The following is a 5,648-nucleotide window of genomic DNA, read 5'->3' as shown; positions in this document are numbered from 1 at the left end:
CTGTGGGGAATGTAGAATTTTACTCAGAGGACTCTCCCTTTTCTAAAACTAAAAATCCTCTCAACTGCCATAAATGAAATTGAGTTTAAATCATCTAGTATCAAATATTTAAAAAATAATAACCAGATAAAGGAGATCAAGAAACAGTGTGAGTAAAGAGAAGTGGTAAACAGCTAAGAGTACTAATATAAACCAACACAGACATTCTTCTTGGAGGAAAATCAAGTCTCTTTGCTTAAGTTGCCTTCAGGTGTTTTGTGACTCAATCCATAACTTTTGTTTGTTTCTTTTTTGAGGTAGGGCCTTCCTTTGTAGTGATATATTGAATATAAGGAGTTGTGTGTTTGTAGGTATGAGAGAACATGCACTTCAGTTTTTCCTTATCTTCCCTTGATTAAGAATGATGAAGTTATTTCAATGAATGAATATGGATTTAACCTTACTTTCACATATTATTGAAAGCTTTCAGTAAGAAAAATGAAGTGGGGTTATCCTTAATAAAAAAAGAGATAAATTTCCGAAATCCATAAATAAGAAAACAAAAACAGTAGTAAGCTTGAAAATATAATTTGTATGCTTAATTATAAGCATTAATAGATATCTTAATTTATTCAAATATTTGTAAATGAGTTATGATAACGTTTTGCAACGATGCCAATGTTTAATTTTGGAAAGAGTGTGGTGAAGCTCAGAAGAAGGTAGGCATGGGAGATGCTCAGTGCAAGTGAATTTCCACAGGGATTCAGTCTGTCTATTCTCTGGAGGCCTCCTTCGGGGAACTTCTAAGCCAAATTATACTTGTTCCAAATTATCTAAGTATGTGTGTGTATAAAATAAAAGTTCTTGAAGCAAGAACGACATTATGCATAGCTTCAAACACTCAGGTTCTACTCATAAACGAAGAGGGAAAGAGAGGGAGCTACCCACAGCATGGCGCTCTCTTTCAGAGCAGCCATTCTCTTCTATCTACGGTACCAGAAAAGAAAGAGCTGTACAAATATTTGTTGGTGAAAATTAGTGTTTATGCTTATTTGAGGTATAGCTCTATGAAAAAGGGGTGACACGCTGCTTGAAAGGTACTAGTACCATCATCCCTGTCAATTTGTGTGACAAAATAAAAATAAAACCATAGCTTCCCTAATTCCTTCCCCTCCATATAGTTCCTCTTTAATACTTTTCCTATAGATACATGCAGAATCTATTGCCCCAAATCATGGAAATTTAAATTTAATCCTTTGTACATCTTCTCAGTACATGAGTAGACATGGCATATTTTCTATATATATGTGAAGTTACCTGATTTTCTCATCTTCACAAGTGATATTGCAATGAATATGCATGCGTCTAGTAAGTCTTCTTTCTTGTAATTTGTGTTATAATTCTGTTCTTAGAGAAGTGTATTTCCATAGGTTTTGAGACATTTCCTGCAAAATAAGATCATGAAGGGCCCACAACGCGCAGCAGGCCACAGAAAGGAGGCATGTAGGGATTATAAAAGATGTGGAAGTTAAACATAACTTAATGATGTCAGTAATAAATAAGGCTAAAGGTCTTTACTTTGGGATAATGTTTACTAACTGGTGGTTTGCAGGACATCCTTGGTCTGCAGATGTTTTCAGGTCGGTCCATAGGGTGAATTTTATAAACTGAGGTACGGCCTATATTTAGAAATGGAGATTCCAGAGAGCAAAGCTGAGCTCACCTCTCTGAGAAGCCAGAACCAGCACGCCAGTCATGGCAGATGTTGGATGGAGCTGGCAGACATCAGTGTGCAGACACAGGGTTCTGGTGTTCTCATTCTCTCCTGTACAAGCAGACTCCTCCAGGCTTTTGAATTTTCAAACACTTGGGGCTTGTCTAGGTGGCAATCCCTGTGTAAGGTCATATAGTTCATTAAGCCCAACAAGACAATAATGGAATAGGCATCTTTATTTTCCTCTGGAATGTTCCTCACACCCTATTTACTTACATTTCAGATTTTCAGTCATTATTGCATAATCAGACATAATCCTTGACAGACAGATTTTAACCTAAAATGTTTTAGAATAAGTTTTAATTGAATTTAATATAAAATCGAAAGCATCATATTCTTAAACAAATAGCATAGCAGTACAGCAAATTTCAGCTTCCACAGGCTTCTGCATACATTAACTGAACTGACAAGAAGCCTCGTGGAAACTGACTTCCATTTAAACTCAAATTCCATTGTTTTATAGTCAGTCTGCTAGAATAACAGATCTTTTTATGTTAGTCTATATGGGTGGTAGGGGTAGAGAATAGGGCAAAAGATCTATTAAAATTTGAATTTGTAAGCCATATAGCAGTGGTGACCTTTTTTTCCAATGTTATATCTACTTCTTCTGAGAGGAAGATCATATTTCTGAATAAATAAAACTATTCATCAGAATGAACTGTAGGGTTTATGTGTAGCTTTATAACATCCAAGTAAAGGACAAATACAGGATATTAGACCAAAGAATGCTCTACAGGGCCTTAGAAATTAAAAAAAAATCTCTTAGGAGTAATAATTTTAAAAATTCACATATGGATAATGATCTGGAGTAGTTCTCATGGCTTATAGCCCTCTTGGCTCCTTCTCAAGTTTCATGACCTGATTGTGATGAAGCAAGAAGGGAGTGTGAAAGGAATTTTCTTTATATCCAAATTATCCATTCAAATGCACACAATATCCTTTCTATTTTCCACCTATAAATTCCATTCTCCTCATAGTTATCTTATTCTCTAAAGGGGAAACATAAAGGGACTTTCTTGAGACCACTGACCTTGAGTTCTTGGGCATCTAGGTCATTGAGTACTACCATTTTTTCTGTTTTTTACTTTTACCAGGTATGAAATTAGAATTTCATGGAAACAGAAAGGTAAAGGTGAAAGATGAGGAAAGAGAATGCAAGAGCCAGTCAGGTGATAGAATTAGGCAGGAATTTATAGCCACATAAGATGACATGTAATTCAGAAACATGGTTTTTGTATCTTTGGATGTTGTTAGGAATGAAAGTTCTGATCATTCAGGAGCAAGCTGATGTCTCCAAGGCAGCTTGCTAAACTTTTCACTAAATTGAACTTAGCAAGTCTTTATTCTTCAAGTACAGGTCATTGTAATAAGAAAAAAACTTATATAATCTTGTGTAACAGTTACTTTAATGAAATTCATAGAAATGCTTATTAAACAATAAATGTGTTTTTATCAATTTCAAGTTACCTACAGTTATATATATATAGATAGATAGATATATAGATAGACAGATAGATAGATAGATAGACATATACACACATACAGACACATATAGTGGCAGAAAATACCATTATAAACAAGAAGTACATTATGTACACATGAACTGATATCTTTATATCTCGGTATTTTAGTTTAATTTACTACCTCAACATTAACTTCCCAAGTTAAATTCAATGACCCCAACTTTTGATGTTAGTAAGTTTGAAGCTACAATCAATTTTGTACTCTTTCAAGCAAAAATGTTAGAGAAGTGGTAGGAGAAGAGAGAGAGAGAGAGACTAAGAAAATAGCTAGGTTAAAAGTGACTCTGTCCAGTATACATTTTTCTGGAACACTTGCAAATGCCAACCAAAGGCTACTTGATCACTTCAGTGGATAGATACAATAATTTAAAATTAATAATAAGTCATTATGGGATGGATATTTATAACTCCCTAATACTCCTAACCTGCTGGGTGATGATATTGGGAGCTGGAGCCTAATTAGAAGGTGATTTAATCTTGATGGTAGAGCTCCCATCTGCTCCTCAGTACTCTCTTGCCCCTTTAGCCATCTGAGGACAAGGCAAGAAGATGGCTGTCTATGAACCGAGGTTCCTTGCCAGACACCAAATTTGTTGGTGCCTTGATTTTAGAACTTTCAACCTTCAGAACTATGAGAAATATTATGTAAATAATCTAGAGTTTTGTTCTAGCAACCTGAATGAACTAAGAGACATGATATTATTTTAACTGTTATTTCCTTAAAGATATTTAATTTTCTACCTTTTATAAAACTCTTTTCTCTTTATTAACCATTTTGTTACGCATTCATCTGCTACTACCCAAGAAAGGCCTCCCAAGCTGGTGAGTCCATTGCTTTCACAGTTAGATGTCCCTTCTGTATCCCATATTTAGGGAGATTTTTGCTGTTAAATTTTCACTTTGCTCATTGGTTTGTAGCACTCTGGCTCTGTGGATGTTTTGCCAACACAAATCTTTCTAAGTACTTGCAGCAGCACTTGTATATGACTAAATAGTTCAGGTCTATTCAGTGTTAAATTAAAAACTGCTCAGTGATGGGGGCTTAGGTGGTCTGAAAATCTAATGAATGGCGAGCGCCGTGGTGTTCCTACGGCTTTTACCGCTGCCATGCTCCTGCTCGCACTCGCTGTGTGGTGACGTTCTGAGCCCACCTGTCAGTCAGGAGTCAGAGGAGAGATTTCAGAAAACAGGGGCTTGTATGCACAGAATTCAATCATTGCTTGGGGAAATTGTTCCAATTTATATTCATGTGTTGCACAATCTAATTGAGCTACCTACACATTAAAAGTTATTTCGAAAATATTCAAAGAAAGTCATAAAAGAAAAAGCCCGGGGAAGTCTCAAGGAATACCCTGATTGAATAGAAAGTTTAACAATTTGAACTAAAACTTTATCATATATATTTGCACTTCTTAGATATTATTTTAAATATTATTCAATGTTTCTTTTGTATTTTTCTTTTTTTTTAATTTTTATTTATTTATTTGAGAGCGACAGACACAGAGAGAAAGACAGATAGAGGGAGAGAGAGAGAATGGGCGCGCCAGGGCTTCCAGCCTCTGCAAACGAACTCCAGACGCGTGCGCCCCCTTGTGCATCTGGCTAATGTGGGACCTGGGGAACCGAGCCTCGAACCGGGGTCCTTAGGCTTCACAGGCAAGCGCTTAACCACCAAGACATCTCTCCAGCCCTGTATTTTTCTTTTTTTTTAACTTTCTAAAATGATGGTTAAAACAGGCTTCATGGTTAGCCACAATGGACCTCAATGTACAGCATATGTTCTGGTGCATAAAAGCTTCATAGAGAAGTTATGTGGTGTAACACTGCAGCGCTCTACCAAGAGATGAAGAGAGGCCTTAAAAGATAGTTGAAGGACTTTTATACAGGCTCATATAATACTTAGCAGAGAAATTACCATGATCAACAAGATTGTTTGTCTAGGTCAAGGCTTATCTATTGCTCTGTGGATGTGCTAATCCCTGCAATTTTCCCAAGTGTGGGAAACCCATCTGCATGATTTGTGGTATTGAGGAGCTATGTTTGTACTCTCCCTTAAATGAGGAAAAACAAAGTCTAGAGTTATTAGTCAGCAGTAGGGATCACTGTAGGACTTTTCGTTCATGCAACTATTATGTTTTGGAGATACAGGTCTGGCAGCAAGGTGACAAAAAATTGTGCATAGGTGATGTTCTGTGGTGTGGTGTGATGTGGGTCGGTGGAGTACAGTGAGTGTAGGGGACTGTAGTGTAATATAGTGTGGTGTGGAGTAGTGTAGTGTAGTGATGTACTATGAGAATGGTACCATGCAGCACAGTGAGTGCAGAGTAGAAAGGATTGCTAAAAGGCTGGTGAAGATAAGAGTACCTGTGGGC

General features: G+C 36.6%; 1 non-coding gene across 1 annotated transcript; it reads left to right on the top strand.

Moving 5' to 3' along the window:
- Positions 1–5,171: 5,171 nt before the first annotated feature.
- On the top strand, positions 5,172–5,330 carry LOC123461007. The gene has a single exon (XR_006637342.1). It is a non-coding gene; the product is annotated as a U1 spliceosomal RNA (small nuclear RNA).
- The last annotated feature ends 318 nt before the right edge of the window (positions 5,331–5,648 follow it).

This window comes from Jaculus jaculus, chromosome 5, assembly GCF_020740685.1.
Source record: "Jaculus jaculus isolate mJacJac1 chromosome 5, mJacJac1.mat.Y.cur, whole genome shotgun sequence".
NCBI classification, from domain to species: domain Eukaryota; kingdom Metazoa; phylum Chordata; class Mammalia; order Rodentia; family Dipodidae; genus Jaculus; species Jaculus jaculus.
Note: the sequence above shows the minus strand (reverse complement) of the source record. Positions and strands in the feature narration are given on the sequence as shown.